We start from the raw sequence: 25,771 nt of genomic DNA on the forward strand, positions 1-25,771 counted from the left end.
GTTGCCCTGGACTAATCCTCCTCCCCAATAGCAGCAGAGGGGTGAAGTCTCTTGTAAAAGAGACGATCCCCCCAGGCCAAGGAAAAGGGTACCAGGGCACCTCCTGACCAAGAAACAAGGCAATACCCTAAAGCACTACACTTGATCTTAGCCAAAAGGCCGAGAAGCGATAACCCGAATGGGCCGGCCGTTGACCGAGCCTGCCTAATACTGCTGTTCACCCCTTGCAGCGATTGATTCAGCCTACTCCTAGGCAATTCCATGGGGCCCTGCAGGCTCACACACATTTACAGCTACTAAGCGGGAGGGAGGTGAATAAAGGCCGGAGAGGAAGCCAGACAGGATTTGCTTCTTTTGCTTGCACCACAATGCAGTGCTGAAAGAGGAGGAGGAATCTACATAAAAACGCCTTCCTGGCAACGCCCAAATGCCCTCCTGCCATGCAGATAAACACTGGCAGCGGCAGCAAGTGCATGCCCACAGCCACCCCTTGTTCCTTCACACCTTGTATCAGCTTTAATCCAATCCAGTCCGGTGCTGCCTGCTGAGCAGCACTGACCAACACTGCCTGGGCCCAGGCTTTTATCTCTGAGGCAGGCCCCATTATGATGTCAGAAAGCTGGCTCTGGAATCCTGAGGGCTCCACTATGACACGTGCAAAGTTCCGTCTGAACTTTATATAAGACGGTGCGGCTCAGTCAGTCACTCAGTGTTGCCTGAGAGGGCAACACTGCAACAGCCGGCCGCCAGGCTGTCTTTTTTTTGCACAGCTACTTGCCTCCAGGAGGCCACAAGAGGGAGACAAGGGACTGCAAAATGGAAAATAGGCATCCACCAACTTTACAGACAACTTCTCTTTGCTCCTACAACCTCCATCCTTGCACAGTTTGTTATTCTTCCAGGTAACATAGTAACAAATCCAAATTGCTGCTCTCTTTGTAGGCAAGCAAGGGTTTGTTGCAACTGCAATTCTTACTTCTTCTTGAAATGTAGGGACGACAGTACATTCCATCACATCCATCTAGTGTACACAGGTAGGTCCATTGTGGCGGGTAGGCGGCTGGCTGCTTTAATGGCTGTTTGCTGTTCCCCTACTCCACTCCACTCCACTATTTGACTGTGGTGCTGCATCAATCAGTGGCTGGCTCAGGTGCAGCTCTTTAACTTACCTAAAAGGGAGGGCGGAGAGAAGACAAGGAAGGTGAATGAGCTGTTCCAATGTGAAATGCCGGAAACACAGAAACACAGAAGACACACACACACACACACACACACACACACACACACACACACACACACACACACACAACAAGAGGTGGCAATGTATTAATTAATTGCATTTAATAAATGAGCTCATTATCACACATGACTGTACAAATGCATTGTCCAACAGGTGTTGAAATAATGGGATTAAAAGGGGAGATCCCATCAGAAAGACAAAAACAATAGCAAACACAAATAGCACTTTTGGAATCTGATTTTAGTCAACACATAAGGGAAGGGTGCACCGGTCCTGGAAATACTGCAATACCAGGTCAATGCGTGGAGTGGACAGAGCAAGCTCTATTTCCATCTCCCTGTTCGAAAAATCCATTTAATATATGGTCCCCAGATAGGGGACGTATCAGATATTAAACTGATAAGAACAGATTTTTTTTTTTTAAGTTGGCTACCCCCTCGCGGGGGTGTCAATGATTTATTACTTAAAATTCAAAAAATATTTACAATGAATTACAGCTTTTTACAATGAATTACAGTAATAAAATCAATTTACATAAAAACACATAAAAGGGGACATGGTGGCAAATTCTTATATATTGGAGTTCCATTCTTTTACAAACCATTTATTTGAAAGGGTGGCATTTCTTTTTTTATCTAATAAATAATAAATGTACATCTCGCTAAAACAAAGACCTAAAACATCGTCAACAGATAAAACATCGTGCTTAAAAATCAGGATGTTCCTGGCCTTCCACAGAGCTTCTTTTACGCAGTTCATCGTCTTCCATGCAATAGTCTTTTGGTTCGCGGTTGGGCATCCAAAGAGTCCATATAAAATCATTTCGTAAGTCAAGTCCTTTAGGTCTGCCATCTTCTTCATTAGAGGGAATATCTTTATCCAAATATGTTTAGTAAAATCGCAAGTCCAAAAAATATGACGCACGGTCTCCTCAGCCTGGCAGCCTTCCCTCGGACAGATGGCAGACCTCGCGAATCCTCTCCTGAATTGGAATGCCCGGCATGGAAGACATTGATGAACGCAGCTCCAGGCCAGGTCCATCTGTGTATTAAAAAGATAAAACACATTAACCATTTTGAAGATAAAAGCACAGCGTTCATTATTAAAATTTTCAATATTAGTGACGACTTCATTTCCTCTTATGTCTTTTATAAGTTTCTTACTGTTTATCATGTCATTAAAATTTTTCCCTTTAAAATTAAACAAGGCCACTATTTTCTCTAAAATCACGTAATTTGCTGGTAGATTAAAAGCATAAGGTGAGGTTAAAACAATTTCAAACCACCCCATCCTTCGCATAAAAAACCCAGTATTAAAACGTAGAAAATAAGACCAATGATGTTGTTTAAAAAGAGAATTAAGACAGAAACAAAAGTACTTGATTAAAAGAAACCTATTAAAATCTGGAAAGTCTTTGCCACCCTTTGGTTTGATTTTCATTACCGTCTCACGTTTAAGTTTCTCCATTCTGGAACTCCAAAAGAAGGTAAAACAAGCTTTAGTAATTTTTCTTAATAAAACCGTGGGAGGAGGGAAAACCATGCTTAAGTATAAAAGCAAAGGTAAAATTATCATTTTAATTATTAAAATTTTTCCCTCCATGGTAAGCTTCCTCATGTTCCACATGCATATTTTTTGATTTACCTTCTGCGCCACCATGTCCCAACTGATAAAACCATTGTCGTACCCACTGAAGGAGACACCTAAAATTTTAATATTATCAGACACAGGAACCGGTATATCTCTAAGAGCCATGCTTCCTATGTTTAAAATATGACTCTTGCTGAAGTTTACTTTAAAACCGGAAGCACAGCAATAAAACTCGATTTGCCTAAGGGTTCTCTGAAGCGACAGGGCGTCCCTACATAAAACCGCCACATCATCCATGTACCCCACTGCTTTGGCCTCTACGCCGCCTCCCCCGGGCAGGGGGACTCCACGGATACACTTATCGCGGCGAATTGCGCATAACAGAGGCTCCAATGCACATATAAAAAGCAGTGGGGACAAGGGACACCCCTGCTTCACCCCAGAGTTTAAAAATACGTCCTGTGTCTTAAAACCATTCACTAAAATTTTGCTGGTGCATTCTCTGTAAAAGGCTTTAATAGATAATAAAAATCCTTCAGGTATACCCATACGTTCTAAAACCTTAAAAAGATAAAAATGAGAGACACGGTCGAACGCCTTCTCAAAGTCTATAGATAAAATGGCTAATTTAACTTTTCTAGACCTCGTGTCCTCAATCACGTCTTTTATTAGGTTTAAATTATCCCAGATGCTGCGGCCTGGCACCCCACACACCTGGTCAGAGTGTATAATGTGGGGTATTATGGCTTTTAATCTATTTGCACATATTTTAGCCATAATTTTATAGTCGCTATTTAGAAGGGTTATTGGTCTCCAATTCTTTAAAACTGCGATGTCACCCGTCTTATACAGCAGGGAGACCTCACCCTTCCGCCAGGACTTAGGCAGCATCTTGGAATTAAAAACATCAGAAAAAAGGTTAAAAAGATCCTCTTTTAAAATGTCATAAAATTTTACATAAAACTCACTGGGTATACCGTCCGGTCCGGGAACTTTCCCTGTTTTAAAACTCTTAACAGTTTCTAAAACCTCCTGCTCCGTCAGCTCCTGTAATAAAAAATTCTGGGAGACAGGGTCTAAAACAGTAGTAATCTCCTTCAGTGAGTCACGCATAAAATTATGATCCACAGTCTTAACATTAAAAAGGTCAGTGTAAAACTCATGAACTTTACTTAAAAGACCCTGTACATCTGACACCCCTTCTATATTTTTGATAATTGCCTTTTTGTTATTTATTTTCTTAAAAAAGTACCTGGAGCAGGTCTCGTTCTCCTCCACATGTTGTATTTTTGAACGGAATATAATCTCTTTACCTTTCTGCTCCAGGCACTGGGCTATCTCCTTTTTCAAATTGGTGATGTCATCTTTAACGTCTATGTCATGATCTTGCATTTTGTACAGGGTCTGCAGACGGGTATTGAGAATTTTAAAAAAAGCGTATTTCTCTTTGGCTTTCGCCACGCTTTTCTTAATAAAAAAATCTTTTATTTTCTTTTTCATTTTCTCCCACCATGCACTGATGGGAGTACGTGTGTCTCTTACCCGCCTGCTTTCTTGGTAAAATTCAATAAAATCTGCTAAAACCTGTGGATCGTCTAAAAGGGAAACATTCATCTTCCAGGACTTTTTACATACAATATTATTAAGATCATGCTTTACTTTAAAAGATAAAAGCCTGTGATCTGAAAACACATTGGTTAAAACTTCACAATTAAAAGGCAGTAAATTTTCAGAACAAAAGATAAAATCAATCCTGGAGCTACAGGTGGCGTTGCTCCAGGTAACGCCGGCTTCCTCTGGACTGCTCCTGTTACATTCTTTGTATATGTCTTTTAATTTAAAATCAGTCACGATATCCTTGAGCAGTCCAGAGGTCTTGTCATAGTTCCTATTCGTACTGTTGGTAAGCCGGCGTTCTCCTCTCAGGATACAATTAAAATCACCTGCGAGGATAAAAGGCTCAGATGTGTTGATAAAAAGCGGTAAAATCTCCAGCATCCTCGCTCTTTCGTTCTTTTCTGGTGATCCGTAAAAATTTAAAAACTGCCACTTTACACCATCAATAAAAGCTTTAACCATTAAAATACGTCCTGGTAAGATTTCTTGAATAAAATCAATTAAAACGTTTCCCTTAAAAAGAATGGCGACCCCTGCTGATCTGGACTCGTTGGATCCAGACCAGACGGATGGACCATACTTCCAATCCTTTTTGTAATTTTCATATCTCATTGTATGGGGAATGCCGCACTCCTGCAGGAAAAATACAGAGGCTGCCAGGCAAGATAAAAAATTGAAGAGAGCAACCCTTCTCACTTTTGACTTGGCGCCCCTCACGTTGAGGGAGATTCCCATGAGCTCAGACATCGTGGAGAGTTAAAGCAAAATTCTGATTTTAAAATAATAAATAATAGGCGTACTTAAAATCAGATTGCTCCTCCACCAGCAATACCCGAAACCTCACTTGAACTCATGGCCCCGCCCTCATCCGACTCAACTGAAAAGAGGGACGAGGCAGGAGAAGAACTACTGTCGCTGAGAGCTGAGCCAGCAACACTCACCTCGTACACGGGGAGCCCAGACTCGCACAGCCTCACCTGGGTCTCTCTCGGTTGACCGACTGGGTCCATGTCTGGTGGGTCCCCCAAGGGCCCCGCCTCTCCCCCCTGGGCCCGTGAAGGCCGGTCTAGAGGGGGAGGTTGTGCGCATGGCGGGGTGTCCGATAATACGGAGGGAGCAGTGCCCGTCCTCCTCACCAGTGCAGGCGAGGAGGGGGTCCCAGGAGGAGCCACATCTTTCCGCACGGACGTATCCATCTGCTCCTCCCCTGTCTCCCTCCTACTGGCACGTTCTTGCTTCCCCTTTTTACGGGGACCCACCTGTACCCAGTCTTCTCCTTCCGAGTCGGTCTCTAGAGACCCAGGATTAGGAGCAGGCCCGGCACCGCCTGAGCAACCAGCCGTCTGGGATGCCACAGGTTCATCGATGGCCTGCTCCTTTTCTGCCTTCCTCTTGGCCTGCCGTTTTTCCTTGGCGCTGGGCTCATTTTTATCCCCTGAGGTCGCTGGCTGAGAGGCACCTGTTTTGGCTTCGGCTAGCCGTACTCTTGAAGCCCAGGTACCTCTCTGCTCTTTCGCCGCAACAGCTTGTTCTCCTCCTTGAGGACGGGACTGCTCTGCTGGTGGAGCACGTGGGGGCACCTCGGGTTGCTCATCTTCTTCGCCTCGGTACCTATGTGGACAAGCATAATAAAGATGACCAGTTTTTTGACAAAAATTGCATTTTTTCTCTTCTGTACATTCTCTCATTGTGTGTTGTTTACTTCCACAGTTCCTGCAGGTGACATCGCAGTTAAAACTGGTATGTCCATAGGTACCGCAGGCCCTGCAGAAGTTTGGCATTCCTGAGAAATAGAGGTCGCCATTCACATTCCCAAGTTTAAAACGAGCAGGTGGTAGCTTCGTTTCTTGGGTGGAGGGGTCCTTTATTAGCGTAACAATAAATTTCCATTTGACGGTCCACACACCGCACTCGTTCATAACTCTCCCCAGCAGCTTAACGTTCTTAAAGTATGCAGCAAGAAACGCCGCCACTTCCTGATCTTTCACGTATGGGGAATACATTTTAATCACTACGAGTTTGGTTACTTCAAAAGCGTGTTCAATTACCTGGACTCCCAAGGCCATGAGTTCACCTTGTTGCCTCTCAGCTTTTCCCATGGCATCACGGAGGATTCCTTCTCCCATAAAAGTCACGTCGTACACTCCACGCCTTGGGTAGTCCTGGATCGCCAAAATCTCATTCTTGTGGACCGCCAACCGCTTTTCCAAAATATCGTGGACAAGGAACTTGAGACCACGAGGACCGCCTCCACCCTCTGCCAAGATAAATCTTGCAGTATTCCGCAACCGGGCGTATACCGGCACCGCATCAGGTCCGCCTGCCATTTGCGTGGCCAGGTCGGTACCGCACAGCTTGCGCTGCGCCCTTTGGGTTCAAGGAGACACACCAAAGGGCTGGGGGGGGATCGCAACTCGTTGCTCAGGACTAAGCCTCTCTCCCAAATAGCAGCACGGGGGTGAAGTCCAGGCGAACCTGGACGATCCCCCGAGGCCGAGAGAGAGGGTACCTGAGCACCTTCTGACTAAAAACCTCCTGTATAAATACACTTGGTCTTAGCCAAAAGGCCGAGAAGCGATAACCCGAATGGGCCGGCCGTTGACCGAGCCTGCCTAATACTGCTGTTCACCCCTTGCAGCGATTGATTCAGCCTACTCCTAGGCAATTCCATGGGGCCCTGCAGGCTCACACACATTTACAGCTACTAAGCGGGAGGGAGGTGAATAAAGGCCGGAGAGGAAGCCAGACAGGATTTGCTTCTTTTGCTTGCACCACAATGCAGTGCTGAAAGAGGAGGAGGAATCTACATAAAAACGCCTTCCTGGCAACGCCCAAATGCCCTCCTGCCATGCAGATAAACACTGGCAGCGGCAGCAAGTGCATGCCCACAGCCACCCCTTGTTCCTTCACACCTTGTATCAGCTTTAATCCAATCCAGTCCGGTGCTGCCTGCTGAGCAGCACTGACCAACACTGCCTGGGCCCAGGCTTTTATCTCTGAGGCAGGCCCCATTATGATGTCAGAAAGCTGGCTCTGGAATCCTGAGGGCTCCACTATGACACGTGCAAAGTTCCGTCTGAACTTTATATAAGACGGTGCGGCTCAGTCAGTCACTCAGTGTTGCCTGAGAGGGCAACACTGCAACAGCCGGCCGCCAGGCTGTCTTTTTTTTGCACAGCTACTTGCCTCCAGGAGGCCACAAGAGGGAGACAAGGGACTGCAAAATGGAAAATAGGCATCCACCAACTTTACAGACAACTTCTCTTTGCTCCTACAACCTCCATCCTTGCACAGTTTGTTATTCTTCCAGGTAACATAGTAACAAATCCAAATTGCTGCTCTCTTTGTAGGCAAGCAAGGGTTTGTTGCAACTGCAATTCTTACTTCTTCTTGAAATGTAGGGACGACAGTACATTCCATCACATCCATCTAGTGTACACAGGTAGGTCCATTGTGGCGGGTAGGCGGCTGGCTGCTTTAATGGCTGTTTGCTGTTCCCCTACTCCACTCCACTCCACTATTTGACTGTGGTGCTGCATCAATCAGTGGCTGGCTCAGGTGCAGCTCTTTAACTTACCTAAAAGGGAGGGCGGAGAGAAGACAAGGAAGGTGAATGAGCTGTTCCAATGTGAAATGCCGGAAACACAGAAACACAGAAGACACACACACACACACACACACACACACACACACACACACACACAACAAGAGGTGGCAATGTATTAATTAATTGCATTTAATAAATGAGCTCATTATCACACATGACTGTACAAATGCATTGTCCAACAGGTGTTGAAATAATGGGATTAAAAGGGGAGATCCCATCAGAAAGACAAAAACAATAGCAAACACAAATAGCACTTTTGGAATCTGATTTTAGTCAACACATAAGGGAAGGGTGCACCGGTCCTGGAAATACTGCAATACCAGGTCAATGCGTGGAGTGGACAGAGCAAGCTCTATTTCCATCTCCCTGTTCGAAAAATCCATTTAATATATGGTCCCCAGATAGGGGACGTATCAGATATTAAACTGATAAGAACAGATACTACACTTGATCTTAGCCAAAAGGCCGAGAAGCGATAACCCGAATGGGCCGGCCGTTGACCGAGCCTGCCTAATACTGCTGTTCACCCCTTGCAGCGATTGATTCAGCCTACTCCTAGGCAATTCCATGGGGCCCTGCAGGCTCACACACATTTACAGCTACTAAGCGGGAGGGAGGTGAATAAAGGCCGGAGAGGAAGCCAGACAGGATTTGCTTCTTTTGCTTGCACCACAATGCAGTGCTGAAAGAGGAGGAGGAATCTACATAAAAACGCCTTCCTGGCAACGCCCAAATGCCCTCCTGCCATGCAGATAAACACTGGCAGCGGCAGCAAGTGCATGCCCACAGCCACCCCTTGTTCCTTCACACCTTGTATCAGCTTTAATCCAATCCAGTCCGGTGCTGCCTGCTGAGCAGCACTGACCAACACTGCCTGGGCCCAGGCTTTTATCTCTGAGGCAGGCCCCATTATGATGTCAGAAAGCTGGCTCTGGAATCCTGAGGGCTCCACTATGACACGTGCAAAGTTCCGTCTGAACTTTATATAAGACGGTGCGGCTCAGTCAGTCACTCAGTGTTGCCTGAGAGGGCAACACTGCAACAGCCGGCCGCCAGGCTGTCTTTTTTTTGCACAGCTACTTGCCTCCAGGAGGCCACAAGAGGGAGACAAGGGACTGCAAAATGGAAAATAGGCATCCACCAACTTTACAGACAACTTCTCTTTGCTCCTACAACCTCCATCCTTGCACAGTTTGTTATTCTTCCAGGTAACATAGTAACAAATCCAAATTGCTGCTCTCTTTGTAGGCAAGCAAGGGTTTGTTGCAACTGCAATTCTTACTTCTTCTTGAAATGTAGGGACGACAGTACATTCCATCACATCCATCTAGTGTACACAGGTAGGTCCATTGTGGCGGGTAGGCGGCTGGCTGCTTTAATGGCTGTTTGCTGTTCCCCTACTCCACTCCACTCCACTATTTGACTGTGGTGCTGCATCAATCAGTGGCTGGCTCAGGTGCAGCTCTTTAACTTACCTAAAAGGGAGGGCGGAGAGAAGACAAGGAAGGTGAATGAGCTGTTCCAATGTGAAATGCCGGAAACACAGAAACACAGAAGACACACACACACACACACACACACACACACACACACACACACACACACACACACACAACAAGAGGTGGCAATGTATTAATTAATTGCATTTAATAAATGAGCTCATTATCACACATGACTGTACAAATGCATTGTCCAACAGGTGTTGAAATAATGGGATTAAAAGGGGAGATCCCATCAGAAAGACAAAAACAATAGCAAACACAAATAGCACTTTTGGAATCTGATTTTAGTCAACACATAAGGGAAGGGTGCACCGGTCCTGGAAATACTGCAATACCAGGTCAATGCGTGGAGTGGACAGAGCAAGCTCTATTTCCATCTCCCTGTTCGAAAAATCCATTTAATATATGGTCCCCAGATAGGGGACGTATCAGATATTAAACTGATAAGAACAGATTTTTTTTTTTTTTTTTTTTTTTTTTTTTTTTTTTTTTTTTTTTTCCACTCAGGTCTCAAGTCTAAAATCTTAAAACTCAAATCTTAAGACTTGGATCATCATAATGAAAAATGTATATATATATTTTTTTTTTTTTTTTTTTTTTTAATTTTCCTCTTTTAATATATTTATTGTACATACATATCCATTACACAAATACATCCATATCTGTTGCCATTTAAATCATGGCACCAAGCCTTTTTTTATCGCAAAAATAACAAGCATTTCTAAGTGTTCCTGCTTCAGGGTTTCACCATCCCATTCACTTTTAACCTCTTCCACCAACCAAGGTGGTATGCTAAATCTTTCCATAAAGCGGAAAAAATGTTTTGACAAATGTGATTCTATTCTTTCACGCAAATCCTCTATATCCGCCTTCTCCCGTAAAATCATAACCTCTCTCCTTATCTTCTCTCTTTCTTCACTTTCTTCTTTAGATATTTTAGCTTTCTCAATTTTTCTTTTTTCAGCCATTTTTTCTTTCCCCATATCTATATCTTTAACACTTTCTCCTCCACTATTCTCCATTTTTTTCGTTACTGAAGCAACCTCTTCAACATTCGGTTTACTTTTCTCCATACTCGTTCCGCTCTCTTGTTGCACTCCTCTTCCATGTCTCTTTGGACATATCCTGAAGACATGCCCACCCTCTCCACACATGTTACAAATCTTTTCCTCTTTGCAGTCTTGGTAGCTGTGGCCTTCCTGCAAACATTTCGTACAGACAGTCTTTTGACATTCTGCTGTATTGTGCCCATATTTTTTACAGTTCCTGCAGAAGATGTCCATCCCAGAAAAAAACAAATCTCCAGTTGTGTTTCCAATTTTAAAGCGTGCCGGCGGGATCACCAATTTCCCAGAAGTTTTGTCAAGTTTCAGTGAACAAAGAAATCTCCACTTACCGGTCCAAAAGCCAAACTCATTCAGGACTTTGCCTTTCTCCACAACTTTCCCACAATACTTCCCTAGGAATATGCTAATGTCCTCCTCTTCAACATATGGAGAGTACATTTTAACAGTCACAAGCCGTTGCCACTCAGAGAAGTGTGGCACCAGTACAATACCTTCCAGTCTTGAATCTCCACGTGTCTCATTAAAAATTCCCAAAAACTTCAAGTAAGTATCTTCGTTAATGAACGTGACGTCGTAGACACCTCTCCGTGGATAATCCATTACAGCCAGTATATCCTCCTTGCTCAGCCGAAACAGTCCCAGCAACAAATCTTTGCTCAGGAAACGCAGGTCTTTCTTGGTCCTTTCCAGTTCCGTCACCATAAAACGAACAGCGTTCCTGGTCTTCATATAATCCGGTACGGTCTCCATTCTGACGTCTTTCAAGGTAAACCTTCAACACCGAGGTGTCAGGTGGGTGATCGCTCCTCGTTGCCCTGGACTAATCCTCCTCCCCAATAGCAGCAGAGGGGTGAAGTCTCTTGTAAAAGAGACGATCCCCCCAGGCCAAGGAAAAGGGTACCAGGGCACCTCCTGACCAAGAAACAAGGCAATACCCTAAAGCACTACACTTGATCTTAGCCAAAAGGCCGAGAAGCGATAACCCGAATGGGCCGGCCGTTGACCGAGCCTGCCTAATACTGCTGTTCACCCCTTGCAGCGATTGATTCAGCCTACTCCTAGGCAATTCCATGGGGCCCTGCAGGCTCACACACATTTACAGCTACTAAGCGGGAGGGAGGTGAATAAAGGCCGGAGAGGAAGCCAGACAGGATTTGCTTCTTTTGCTTGCACCACAATGCAGTGCTGAAAGAGGAGGAGGAATCTACATAAAAACGCCTTCCTGGCAACGCCCAAATGCCCTCCTGCCATGCAGATAAACACTGGCAGCGGCAGCAAGTGCATGCCCACAGCCACCCCTTGTTCCTTCACACCTTGTATCAGCTTTAATCCAATCCAGTCCGGTGCTGCCTGCTGAGCAGCACTGACCAACACTGCCTGGGCCCAGGCTTTTATCTCTGAGGCAGGCCCCATTATGATGTCAGAAAGCTGGCTCTGGAATCCTGAGGGCTCCACTATGACACGTGCAAAGTTCCGTCTGAACTTTATATAAGACGGTGCGGCTCAGTCAGTCACTCAGTGTTGCCTGAGAGGGCAACACTGCAACAGCCGGCCGCCAGGCTGTCTTTTTTTTGCACAGCTACTTGCCTCCAGGAGGCCACAAGAGGGAGACAAGGGACTGCAAAATGGAAAATAGGCATCCACCAACTTTACAGACAACTTCTCTTTGCTCCTACAACCTCCATCCTTGCACAGTTTGTTATTCTTCCAGGTAACATAGTAACAAATCCAAATTGCTGCTCTCTTTGTAGGCAAGCAAGGGTTTGTTGCAACTGCAATTCTTACTTCTTCTTGAAATGTAGGGACGACAGTACATTCCATCACATCCATCTAGTGTACACAGGTAGGTCCATTGTGGCGGGTAGGCGGCTGGCTGCTTTAATGGCTGTTTGCTGTTCCCCTACTCCACTCCACTCCACTATTTGACTGTGGTGCTGCATCAATCAGTGGCTGGCTCAGGTGCAGCTCTTTAACTTACCTAAAAGGGAGGGCGGAGAGAAGACAAGGAAGGTGAATGAGCTGTTCCAATGTGAAATGCCGGAAACACAGAAACACAGAAGACACACACACACACACACACACACACACACACACACACACACACACACACACACACACACACACACAACAAGAGGTGGCAATGTATTAATTAATTGCATTTAATAAATGAGCTCATTATCACACATGACTGTACAAATGCATTGTCCAACAGGTGTTGAAATAATGGGATTAAAAGGGGAGATCCCATCAGAAAGACAAAAACAATAGCAAACACAAATAGCACTTTTGGAATCTGATTTTAGTCAACACATAAGGGAAGGGTGCACCGGTCCTGGAAATACTGCAATACCAGGTCAATGCGTGGAGTGGACAGAGCAAGCTCTATTTCCATCTCCCTGTTCGAAAAATCCATTTAATATATGGTCCCCAGATAGGGGACGTATCAGATATTAAACTGATAAGAACAGATACTACACTTGATCTTAGCCAAAAGGCCGAGAAGCGATAACCCGAATGGGCCGGCCGTTGACCGAGCCTGCCTAATACTGCTGTTCACCCCTTGCAGCGATTGATTCAGCCTACTCCTAGGCAATTCCATGGGGCCCTGCAGGCTCACACACATTTACAGCTACTAAGCGGGAGGGAGGTGAATAAAGGCCGGAGAGGAAGCCAGACAGGATTTGCTTCTTTTGCTTGCACCACAATGCAGTGCTGAAAGAGGAGGAGGAATCTACATAAAAACGCCTTCCTGGCAACGCCCAAATGCCCTCCTGCCATGCAGATAAACACTGGCAGCGGCAGCAAGTGCATGCCCACAGCCACCCCTTGTTCCTTCACACCTTGTATCAGCTTTAATCCAATCCAGTCCGGTGCTGCCTGCTGAGCAGCACTGACCAACACTGCCTGGGCCCAGGCTTTTATCTCTGAGGCAGGCCCCATTATGATGTCAGAAAGCTGGCTCTGGAATCCTGAGGGCTCCACTATGACACGTGCAAAGTTCCGTCTGAACTTTATATAAGACGGTGCGGCTCAGTCAGTCACTCAGTGTTGCCTGAGAGGGCAACACTGCAACAGCCGGCCGCCAGGCTGTCTTTTTTTTGCACAGCTACTTGCCTCCAGGAGGCCACAAGAGGGAGACAAGGGACTGCAAAATGGAAAATAGGCATCCACCAACTTTACAGACAACTTCTCTTTGCTCCTACAACCTCCATCCTTGCACAGTTTGTTATTCTTCCAGGTAACATAGTAACAAATCCAAATTGCTGCTCTCTTTGTAGGCAAGCAAGGGTTTGTTGCAACTGCAATTCTTACTTCTTCTTGAAATGTAGGGACGACAGTACATTCCATCACATCCATCTAGTGTACACAGGTAGGTCCATTGTGGCGGGTAGGCGGCTGGCTGCTTTAATGGCTGTTTGCTGTTCCCCTACTCCACTCCACTCCACTATTTGACTGTGGTGCTGCATCAATCAGTGGCTGGCTCAGGTGCAGCTCTTTAACTTACCTAAAAGGGAGGGCGGAGAGAAGACAAGGAAGGTGAATGAGCTGTTCCAATGTGAAATGCCGGAAACACAGAAACACAGAAGACACACACACACACACACACACACACACACACACACACACACACACACACACACACACACACACACACACACACACACACAACAAGAGGTGGCAATGTATTAATTAATTGCATTTAATAAATGAGCTCATTATCACACATGACTGTACAAATGCATTGTCCAACAGGTGTTGAAATAATGGGATTAAAAGGGGAGATCCCATCAGAAAGACAAAAACAATAGCAAACACAAATAGCACTTTTGGAATCTGATTTTAGTCAACACATAAGGGAAGGGTGCACCGGTCCTGGAAATACTGCAATACCAGGTCAATGCGTGGAGTGGACAGAGCAAGCTCTATTTCCATCTCCCTGTTCGAAAAATCCATTTAATATATGGTCCCCAGATAGGGGACGTATCAGATATTAAACTGATAAGAACAGATACTACACTTGATCTTAGCCAAAAGGCCGAGAAGCGATAACCCGAATGGGCCGGCCGTTGACCGAGCCTGCCTAATACTGCTGTTCACCCCTTGCAGCGATTGATTCAGCCTACTCCTAGGCAATTCCATGGGGCCCTGCAGGCTCACACACATTTACAGCTACTAAGCGGGAGGGAGGTGAATAAAGGCCGGAGAGGAAGCCAGACAGGATTTGCTTCTTTTGCTTGCACCACAATGCAGTGCTGAAAGAGGAGGAGGAATCTACATAAAAACGCCTTCCTGGCAACGCCCAAATGCCCTCCTGCCATGCAGATAAACACTGGCAGCGGCAGCAAGTGCATGCCCACAGCCACCCCTTGTTCCTTCACACCTTGTATCAGCTTTAATCCAATCCAGTCCGGTGCTGCCTGCTGAGCAGCACTGACCAACACTGCCTGGGCCCAGGCTTTTATCTCTGAGGCAGGCCCCATTATGATGTCAGAAAGCTGGCTCTGGAATCCTGAGGGCTCCACTATGACACGTGCAAAGTTCCGTCTGAACTTTATATAAGACGGTGCGGCTCAGTCAGTCACTCAGTGTTGCCTGAGAGGGCAACACTGCAACAGCCGGCCGCCAGGCTGTCTTTTTTTTGCACAGCTACTTGCCTCCAGGAGGCCACAAGAGGGAGACAAGGGACTGCAAAATGGAAAATAGGCATCCACCAACTTTACAGACAACTTCTCTTTGCTCCTACAACCTCCATCCTTGCACAGTTTGTTATTCTTCCAGGTAACATAGTAACAAATCCAAATTGCTGCTCTCTTTGTAGGCAAGCAAGGGTTTGTTGCAACTGCAATTCTTACTTCTTCTTGAAATGTAGGGACGACAGTACATTCCATCACATCCATCTAGTGTACACAGGTAGGTCCATTGTGGCGGGTAGGCGGCTGGCTGCTTTAATGGCTGTTTGCTGTTCCCCTACTCCACTCCACTCCACTATTTGACTGTGGTGCTGCATCAATCAGTGGCTGGCTCAGGTGCAGCTCTTTAACTTACCTAAAAGGGAGGGCGGAGAGAAGACAAGGAAGGTGAATGAGCTGTTCCAATGTGAAATGCCGGAAACACAGAAACACAGAAGACACACACACACACACACACACACACACACACACACACACACACACACACACACACAACAAGAGGTGGCAATGTATTAATTAATTGCATTTAATAAATGAGCTCATTATCACACATGACTGTACAAATGCATTGTCCAACAGGTGTTGAAATAATGGGATTAAAAGGGGAGATCCCATCAGAAAGACAAAAACAATAGCAAACACAAATAGCACTTTTGGAATCTGATTTTAGTCAACACATAAGGGAAGGGTGCACCGGTCCTGGAAATACTGCAATACCAGGTCAATGCGTGGAGTGGACAGAGCAAGCTCTATTTCCATCTCCCTGTTCGAAAAATCCATTTAATATATGGTCCCCAGATAGGGGACGTATCAGATATTAAACTGATAAGAACAGATTTTTTTTTTTTTTTTTTAAATCCTCAGATGGGATATTCAACGGTCCAAAACTACCATTAGAACATCAGTAACAGTTATAGGGCACTGTTTCCCATCATCATGTGGACTTTCTTTATTTCCAACAAATAATACACATAAATAAACATAAAATAGCTATTAGGAACAATTTACTACATCTATCCACTTTCTCACTTTCCACACTCCTTCAGCATCTTCTCCTCTTCTCCTTTTATCCCACAAAAAACAAACATATAATTTTCCTAACACCATTCTTACACTGTCTTTTACAGGAAATTCTTTTCTTTTAAATACATACACATTTCTAACATCCCATAATACTTCTTTTATACATGCAAGCAGCAACCACAACACTCTCTCTTTTTCTCCATTACACGCACACAAACCAAACATAAACATTTCAAAAGATAACAAACTTACCCCAGTCAACTCTTTACATAACGGTCCCATTCTCTTTATCACTTCTCTTGCATACTGGCAATTCCAAAACAAATGAACAATACTCTCTTTTCCATTACAGCCAGACCTCGGGCACGCATCACTCCTGACCAAACCTCGATTCCTCTGGAACTCTCTAACCGGTAGTACTCCGTGAAGGCTTTGCCAGACTAACTCTCTCTGTTTATTCGTTAAGCCATCCATTCTTACTTTCTTCCATACTTTACTTACATCTCTTCCTCTCACCATATTTATACTACACTCAGTCTCTCTACATTCAATCATCCTATACACTAGACTCTTATTTCGCAACATTCTGACATCCACATCCCGTAATTCATATTTACCAAGGAACTTGTACATCCATACATACCACACAGGAATGACGAAGGAAACAGGACGACGCAAATCTCGCACACACCACTTCATTCGAATCAAATAGGTACCAAATAAATATCTACACATATATGCGTACTTTCCATCTGATCTAACTACTCTCAATAGAAAGATAACCAAATTTACCCCAAAATAAATTTCTAAATTTGGAAACCCAAGACCTCCCTTATCTATACTTTTCACTAAAATTTCTCTTTTAGCCCTCTCCATTTTGGATCCCCATAAAAAAACAAACAAAATTCTATTTAGACTCCTAAGACCCATATAGCTTGGTGGAAAGACTATGGCAATAAACAAAAAGATCGGTAAAATAATGCTTTTGATTACTAAGATTTTCCCAAAGAAGGATAAACTCCTCATTTTCCAAAAATTTAACTTGTTTTCAACTTTTTTCTTAGCATCTTCCCAACATTCCGCACCATCCAATCTTTCATTGAACTTTACACCCAAAACCTTAATTGGTCCATTCACTACATTCACTCCTATATCCCTCCTCAAAACGCCTTTTCCAAAATTTTTACATTCGCTCTTGTCCCAATTCACACGAAAAGCAGACACGCTACAAAAGAAGGACACTAGCAATTTCACTCGTCTCACTGAACACTCAGAATCACACCAAACACAAACATCATCCATATAACCACTTACTTTCCATTCTTTCCCTCCTCCACCTGGCACATGTACACCACGAATAACTTTGTCCTTTCTTATCATACACAACAAAGGTTCAATTGAACAAATAAAAACAATCGCAGACAACGGACATCCTTGACGCACGCCTGACAACACATTCACTTTCCTTCCTACATGCCCATTCAATAACACCCGACTATATATCCCTTTATATAGGCTTCTAATACGCCAGACAAACTCAACTGGAAACCCCATTCTAACTAAAACCTTAAATAAATAACTATGAGATAACCTGTCATAGGCTTTTTCAAAGTCTAAACTTAATAAAAAGACATCATTTTTCCTCTCCATAGAGTCCCATAAACAATCTCTCAGCATACACACATTCTCATGCAATCTTCTTCCAGGCACTGCACAACACTGTTCTTCCCCAATCACACTCTCTATCACATCACGCATCCTATTCGCGATCACCTTTGCATAAATTTTATAATCACAATTGAGCAACGTTATTGGACGCCAATTCTTCAAATCTTTCAAATCCCCTTTTTTTGGTATCAATACAATTACTCCTGCACGCATACTCTCAACCATTTCTTCATTCGTCCACATATATTTACATACTTCGAAGAAATCACGCCCTATCACATCCCACATACGTCTATAAAATTCTATTGGTAATCCGTCTTCACCAGGCGTTTTATTTACCGCCATACTATTTATTACCTTCCATAATTCTTCTATCACCAACTCTTTCATGACACCTTGTTTTTCTACATCACTCAACTTACCATCCAAAACTTTTAGCACATCACTTTCCATATCTTCATCTCTCCACTTATTTGCATACAAATCCTCATAAAAACTCGCAACTTCTTCACTTACTCCATCACCGCTCACCTCATTGCCATCTCTTCCAACCAACACATTCATACTTTGTCTTTTACTAAAGACTTTTTTGAAAAAAAACCTGCTACACTTCTCATCAAACTCCATTTTATCTAATTTTGCCCTATAAATAATACTTTTTCCTCTATCATTCAAATATTCATTAATCTCTCTTCTTACACACAAGATATCTTCATTCACTTCCGCACCGCTCTCTCTCAATTTATACAATAAATTCAGACGTGCATTTAGTCTCACATACTTCTCTCTTTTAACTGCAGCAGTTTTATACCCAAGATTCCTAAAAAATATTTTTGTTTTCCATTTAACCCAATCCCACCATTTACCTATATTATTGAAAGTTCCTTTTTGTCTACACCAACTCTCATACTTTCTAGCATACTCCTTTCTCACATCTTCACTTTCCATCAATTTAACATTTAATTTCCATAAACCACGCCCAGACACATTGTTTACATCCACATCTACTTCACATATAACCAATTCATGGTCAGAAAATACCACTTGCTGTTGACTGTAACTTAAAGGAACTAAGTTCCGAGAAATAAAACAATAATCTAAACAACTATGTATTCTACCTCTATCTGCATGATAGGTATTCAACCTGGGATCGATTTTGCATAATTTCTGCATGTCCGATAAATGAAAATCATTAATTATTTCTAATAATACTTTCCCTGAAATATCGACAGTACTTTTACCAATATCACAGTTCATGTCTCCAACTAATATTACCGGTAGCCCTCCTGGAACGAAAAACTTAATTTTATCAAACAAATTTTTTCTTTCAACTTTGTCCGTTGACGCATAAACATTAATGATACAAAACTTAACATTTTTATAGCTAAAAAAGGCCAAGATACACCTCCCCTCCTCTATAACTGTATAACTAATAAGAGACACTTCTTTTCCCTTAACTAAAATTCCCAGCCCATCATTTTTATTTGATACACTCCATGACCAAATTGAACTTCCATGCACCCATTCATCACTACTAATTGCTTCATTCAAACCACATTCTTGCAAACAATATATGACTGCATTTTCTTGTGCAAGAAACTCTAATATGGCAGTTCTTCTATTCTTAGTTTTAAACACTCTCACATTTTGTGAAGCGATTTTGACTCCCATATTGCCAAAAAACTTTTAGCTCATGGAGAACACTGAAAAAACAGAACAAAGGAAAAACATTATCTATAAAGTTCCACCACCATCCACAACGTCCGCAATGTCTTCCTCCAGCGTTTGCAACGAAGAGCCGGCTTGCGGGGTTTGGTTTTCACCCTCCTCACTACGTCTTTTCTTGAAAACCCTCCTCTGCACGCACAATGCTTGGCCATCTTCGTCTGATTCATCCCCACCACCCTCCCTTTGACTCTTTACCGTCTCTATGCTTGATGGGAACTCATGAATATTCGTTGGATCTGATTCATGCACCGCCTCCCCTGCCTCTTCAAACAGCTCCTCAAAGTGCCTCATCAGGGGTAAGAAAGGGTGGGGCCCACCTGGTTGCAAAATCTGTGGCTCACTTACTTTCAGCTTCTGTGCTCCGCCCGAGTCTTTCACCACACTAGCATAAGACTTTACCTGTTGCATTTGTCTTTGCTTTCTTTGCTCCTCCTGTCTCTGCTGTGCTGCTTTGGTTTTTTCCTCATTTGCAGCCCTTTGAGCATCTGCTACAGGACAAAACTTGTACATGTGGTCAGTCCCCCCACACGCATCACAGGATTTTGGGGTGGGGCACTCACCTGCAGCGTGGCCTTCTTGTTTGCAATTTCTGCAACACACTGATTTATCACAGAAGACCTGTGTGTGACCAAAGGAAAAACATTTCCTGCAATACCTTGGCTGTCCTGGATAACTTAGAAAACCACGGTGCCCTGCGACAGAGAAACTTGACGGTGGGTGTTGAAAACCCCCAACACAGTTTAAGTCACGTTTCAGCTTGACTTGAAATCTGTACTTACAGTTAAAAATCCCTAGGATGTTGGTCTGTGCAACTCCTCCTTTCACATACTCACAGTACTTGAGCAGGAAATCCACCAGCAGATCAATCTTGGTGTAAGGGTTATACACATGTACAAGCAAGTTAATTTCATTGAATCCAAACAATGGTGTAACTTTAACTCCTTGCATCATGGGATCTTCAGTGTTGTTTCTCAGCCACTCATATACATTAAGGCAAGTAAAATCCTCATGGAACGTGACATCGTACGCACCTGTTTTTGGAAAGTCTTGTACAGCATAGATGTCTTGCCTTTCTGCTCCAGCCTTTTTTTCGATAAGATCTGCAACCACAAATTTCACGTTGTTCTTGTTGGCTTCTCTCGGGGGCACTTCAATCCGGATGGTATTCTTGATGGCAGCCATTCTTCACAATAAACCTGTCGGTACAAAACCACAGCAAAAAAAGTTTCCCGTAAACGGAAACGGAGGATCGCTCCAAACTCGCACCTCCAGCCCAAACCAGGCAATAAACCTGATCTGAGCCAAAAGGCCGAGAAGCGATAACCCGAATGGGCCGGCCGTTGACCGAGCCTGCCTAATACTGCTGTTCACCCCTTGCAGCGATTGATTCAGCCTACTCCTAGGCAATTCCATGGGGCCCTGCAGGCTCACACACATTTACAGCTACTAAGCGGGAGGGAGGTGAATAAAGGCCGGAGAGGAAGCCAGACAGGATTTGCTTCTTTTGCTTGCACCACAATGCAGTGCTGAAAGAGGAGGAGGAATCTACATAAAAACGCCTTCCTGGCAACGCCCAAATGCCCTCCTGCCATGCAGATAAACACTGGCAGCGGCAGCAAGTGCATGCCCACAGCCACCCCTTGTTCCTTCACACCTTGTATCAGCTTTAATCCAATCCAGTCCGGTGCTGCCTGCTGAGCAGCACTGACCAACACTGCCTGGGCCCAGGCTTTTATCTCTGAGGCAGGCCCCATTATGATGTCAGAAAGCTGGCTCTGGAATCCTGAGGGCTCCACTATGACACGTGCAAAGTTCCGTCTGAACTTTATATAAGACGGTGCGGCTCAGTCAGTCACTCAGTGTTGCCTGAGAGGGCAACACTGCAACAGCCGGCCGCCAGGCTGTCTTTTTTTTGCACAGCTACTTGCCTCCAGGAGGCCACAAGAGGGAGACAAGGGACTGCAAAATGGAAAATAGGCATCCACCAACTTTACAGACAACTTCTCTTTGCTCCTACAACCTCCATCCTTGCACAGTTTGTTATTCTTCCAGGTAACATAGTAACAAATCCAAATTGCTGCTCTCTTTGTAGGCAAGCAAGGGTTTGTTGCAACTGCAATTCTTACTTCTTCTTGAAATGTAGGGACGACAGTACATTCCATCACATCCATCTAGTGTACACAGGTAGGTCCATTGTGGCGGGTAGGCGGCTGGCTGCTTTAATGGCTGTTTGCTGTTCCCCTACTCCACTCCACTCCACTATTTGACTGTGGTGCTGCATCAATCAGTGGCTGGCTCAGGTGCAGCTCTTTAACTTACCTAAAAGGGAGGGCGGAGAGAAGACAAGGAAGGTGAATGAGCTGTTCCAATGTGAAATGCCGGAAACACAGAAACACAGAAGACACACACACACACACACACACACACACACACACACACACACACACACACACACACACAACAAGAGGTGGCAATGTATTAATTAATTGCATTTAATAAATGAGCTCATTATCACACATGACTGTACAAATGCATTGTCCAACAGGTGTTGAAATAATGGGATTAAAAGGGGAGATCCCATCAGAAAGACAAAAACAATAGCAAACACAAATAGCACTTTTGGAATCTGATTTTAGTCAACACATAAGGGAAGGGTGCACCGGTCCTGGAAATACTGCAATACCAGGTCAATGCGTGGAGTGGACAGAGCAAGCTCTATTTCCATCTCCCTGTTCGAAAAATCCATTTAATATATGGTCCCCAGATAGGGGACGTATCAGATATTAAACTGATAAGAACAGATACTACACTTGATCTTAGCCAAAAGGCCGAGAAGCGATAACCCGAATGGGCCGGCCGTTGACCGAGCCTGCCTAATACTGCTGTTCACCCCTTGCAGCGATTGATTCAGCCTACTCCTAGGCAATTCCATGGGGCCCTGCAGGCTCACACACATTTACAGCTACTAAGCGGGAGGGAGGTGAATAAAGGCCGGAGAGGAAGCCAGACAGGATTTGCTTCTTTTGCTTGCACCACAATGCAGTGCTGAAAGAGGAGGAGGAATCTACATAAAAACGCCTTCCTGGCAACGCCCAAATGCCCTCCTGCCATGCAGATAAACACTGGCAGCGGCAGCAAGTGCATGCCCACAGCCACCCCTTGTTCCTTCACACCTTGTATCAGCTTTAATCCAATCCAGTCCGGTGCTGCCTGCTGAGCAGCACTGACCAACACTGCCTGGGCCCAGGCTTTTATCTCTGAGGCAGGCCCCATTATGATGTCAGAAAGCTGGCTCTGGAATCCTGAGGGCTCCACTATGACACGTGCAAAGTTCCGTCTGAACTTTATATAAGACGGTGCGGCTCAGTCAGTCACTCAGTGTTGCCTGAGAGGGCAACACTGCAACAGCCGGCCGCCAGGCTGTCTTTTTTTTGCACAGCTACTTGCCTCCAGGAGGCCACAAGAGGGAGACAAGGGACTGCAAAATGGAAAATAGGCATCCACCAACTTTACAGACAACTTCTCTTTGCTCCTACAACCTCCATCCTTGCACAGTTTGTTATTCTTCCAGGTAACATAGTAACAAATCCAAATTGCTGCTCTCTTTGTAGGCAAGCAAGGGTTTGTTGCAACTGCAATTCTTACTTCTTCTTGAAATGTAGGGACGACAGTACATTCCATCACATCCATCTAGTGTACACAGGTAGGTCCATTGTGGCGGGTAGGCGGCTGGCTGCTTTAATGGCTGTTTGCTGTTCCCCTACTCCACTCCACTCCACTATTTGACTGTGGTGCTGCATCAATCAGTGGCTGGCTCAGGTGCAGCTCTTTAACTTACCTAAAAGGGAGGGCGGAGAGAAGACAAGGAAGGTGAATGAGCTGTTCCAATGTGAAATGCCGGAAACACAGAAACACAGAAGACACACACACACACACACACACACACACACACACACACACACACACACACACACACACACACAACAAGAGGTGGCAATGTATTAATTAATTGCATTTAATAAATGAGCTCATTATCACACATGACTGTACAAATGCATTGTCCAACAGGTGTTGAAATAATGGGATTAAAAGGGGAGATCCCATCAGAAAGACAAAAACAATAGCAAACACAAATAGCACTTTTGGAATCTGATTTTAGTCAACACATAAGGGAAGGGTGCACCGGTCCTGGAAATACTGCAATACCAGGTCAATGCGTGGAGTGGACAGAGCAAGCTCTATTTCCATCTCCCTGTTCGAAAAATCCATTTAATATATGGTCCCCAGATAGGGGACGTATCAGATATTAAACTGATAAGAACAGATTTTTTTTTTTTTTTTTTTTTTTTTTTTTTTTTTTTTTTTTTTTTTTTTCCACTCAGGTCTCAAGTCTAAAATCTTAAAACTCAAATCTTAAGACTTGGATCATCATAATGAAAAATGTATATATATATTTTTTTTTTTTTTTTTTTTTTTAATTTTCCTCTTTTAATATATTTATTGTACATACATATCCATTACACAAATACATCCATATCTGTTGCCATTTAAATCATGGCACCAAGCCTTTTTTTATCGCAAAAATAACAAGCATTTCTAAGTGTTCCTGCTTCAGGGTTTCACCATCCCATTCACTTTTAACCTCTTCCACCAACCAAGGTGGTATGCTAAATCTTTCCATAAAGCGGAAAAAATGTTTTGACAAATGTGATTCTATTCTTTCACGCAAATCCTCTATATCCGCCTTCTCCCGTAAAATCATAACCTCTCTCCTTATCTTCTCTCTTTCTTCACTTTCTTCTTTAGATATTTTAGCTTTCTCAATTTTTCTTTTTTCAGCCATTTTTTCTTTCCCCATATCTATATCTTTAACACTTTCTCCTCCACTATTCTCCATTTTTTTCGTTACTGAAGCAACCTCTTCAACATTCGGTTTACTTTTCTCCATACTCGTTCCGCTCTCTTGTTGCACTCCTCTTCCATGTCTCTTTGGACATATCCTGAAGACATGCCCACCCTCTCCACACATGTTACAAATCTTTTCCTCTTTGCAGTCTTGGTAGCTGTGGCCTTCCTGCAAACATTTCGTACAGACAGTCTTTTGACATTCTGCTGTATTGTGCCCATATTTTTTACAGTTCCTGCAGAAGATGTCCATCCCAGAAAAAAACAAATCTCCAGTTGTGTTTCCAATTTTAAAGCGTGCCGGCGGGATCACCAATTTCCCAGAAGTTTTGTCAAGTTTCAGTGAACAAAGAAATCTCCACTTACCGGTCCAAAAGCCAAACTCATTCAGGACTTTGCCTTTCTCCACAACTTTCCCACAATACTTCCCTAGGAATATGCTAATGTCCTCCTCTTCAACATATGGAGAGTACATTTTAACAGTCACAAGCCGTTGCCACTCAGAGAAGTGTGGCACCAGTACAATACCTTCCAGTCTTGAATCTCCACGTGTCTCATTAAAAATTCCCAAAAACTTCAAGTAAGTATCTTCGTTAATGAACGTGACGTCGTAGACACCTCTCCGTGGATAATCCATTACAGCCAGTATATCCTCCTTGCTCAGCCGAAACAGTCCCAGCAACAAATCTTTGCTCAGGAAACGCAGGTCTTTCTTGGTCCTTTCCAGTTCCGTCACCATAAAACGAACAGCGTTCCTGGTCTTCATATAATCCGGTACGGTCTCCATTCTGACGTCTTTCAAGGTAAACCTTCAACACCGAGGTGTCAGGTGGGTGATCGCTCCTCGTTGCCCTGGACTAATCCTCCTCCCCAATAGCAGCAGAGGGGTGAAGTCTCTTGTAAAAGAGACGATCCCCCCAGGCCAAGGAAAAGGGTACCAGGGCACCTCCTGACCAAGAAACAAGGCAATACCCTAAAGCACTACACTTGATCTTAGCCAAAAGGCCGAGAAGCGATAACCCGAATGGGCCGGCCGTTGACCGAGCCTGCCTAATACTGCTGTTCACCCCTTGCAGCGATTGATTCAGCCTACTCCTAGGCAATTCCATGGGGCCCTGCAGGCTCACACACAT

General features: G+C 44.2%; 5 non-coding genes and 6 pseudogenes across 5 annotated transcripts; all 11 read right to left on the reverse strand.

Annotated features, from left to right (window-relative positions):
• Nucleotides 1-29: 29 nt before the first annotated feature.
• LOC142654597 (U2 spliceosomal RNA) lies at nt 30-171 on the reverse strand (annotated as a pseudogene).
• A 1,326-nt stretch (nt 172-1,497) lies between these two features.
• On the reverse strand, nt 1,498-1,721 carry LOC142654021 (U2 spliceosomal RNA; annotated as a pseudogene).
• A 6,619-nt stretch (nt 1,722-8,340) lies between these two features.
• On the reverse strand, nt 8,341-8,531 carry LOC142653596 (U2 spliceosomal RNA). Its single transcript, XR_012848523.1, has one exon. It is a non-coding gene; the product is annotated as a U2 spliceosomal RNA (small nuclear RNA).
• Nucleotides 8,532-9,857: 1,326 nt separating this feature from the next.
• Nucleotides 9,858-10,083, reverse strand: LOC142654375 (U2 spliceosomal RNA; annotated as a pseudogene).
• A 1,378-nt stretch (nt 10,084-11,461) lies between these two features.
• On the reverse strand, nt 11,462-11,603 carry LOC142654598 (U2 spliceosomal RNA; annotated as a pseudogene).
• A 1,336-nt stretch (nt 11,604-12,939) lies between these two features.
• On the reverse strand, nt 12,940-13,130 carry LOC142653597 (U2 spliceosomal RNA). The gene has a single exon (XR_012848524.1). It is a non-coding gene; the product is annotated as a U2 spliceosomal RNA (small nuclear RNA).
• A 1,350-nt stretch (nt 13,131-14,480) lies between these two features.
• LOC142653599 (U2 spliceosomal RNA) lies at nt 14,481-14,671 on the reverse strand. The gene has a single exon (XR_012848526.1). It is a non-coding gene; the product is annotated as a U2 spliceosomal RNA (small nuclear RNA).
• Nucleotides 14,672-15,997: 1,326 nt separating this feature from the next.
• Nucleotides 15,998-16,185, reverse strand: LOC142654030 (U2 spliceosomal RNA). Its single transcript, XR_012848836.1, has one exon. It is a non-coding gene; the product is annotated as a U2 spliceosomal RNA (small nuclear RNA).
• Nucleotides 16,186-22,382: 6,197 nt separating this feature from the next.
• Nucleotides 22,383-22,573, reverse strand: LOC142653600 (U2 spliceosomal RNA). Its single transcript, XR_012848527.1, has one exon. It is a non-coding gene; the product is annotated as a U2 spliceosomal RNA (small nuclear RNA).
• A 1,332-nt stretch (nt 22,574-23,905) lies between these two features.
• LOC142654385 (U2 spliceosomal RNA) lies at nt 23,906-24,076 on the reverse strand (annotated as a pseudogene).
• A 1,437-nt stretch (nt 24,077-25,513) lies between these two features.
• Nucleotides 25,514-25,655, reverse strand: LOC142654599 (U2 spliceosomal RNA; annotated as a pseudogene).
• Between the last annotated feature and the right edge of the window lie 116 nt (nt 25,656-25,771).

The sequence above is a fragment of the Rhinoderma darwinii genome, chromosome 5, assembly GCF_050947455.1.
Source record: "Rhinoderma darwinii isolate aRhiDar2 chromosome 5, aRhiDar2.hap1, whole genome shotgun sequence".
In the NCBI taxonomy this organism is placed as follows: domain Eukaryota; kingdom Metazoa; phylum Chordata; class Amphibia; order Anura; family Rhinodermatidae; genus Rhinoderma; species Rhinoderma darwinii.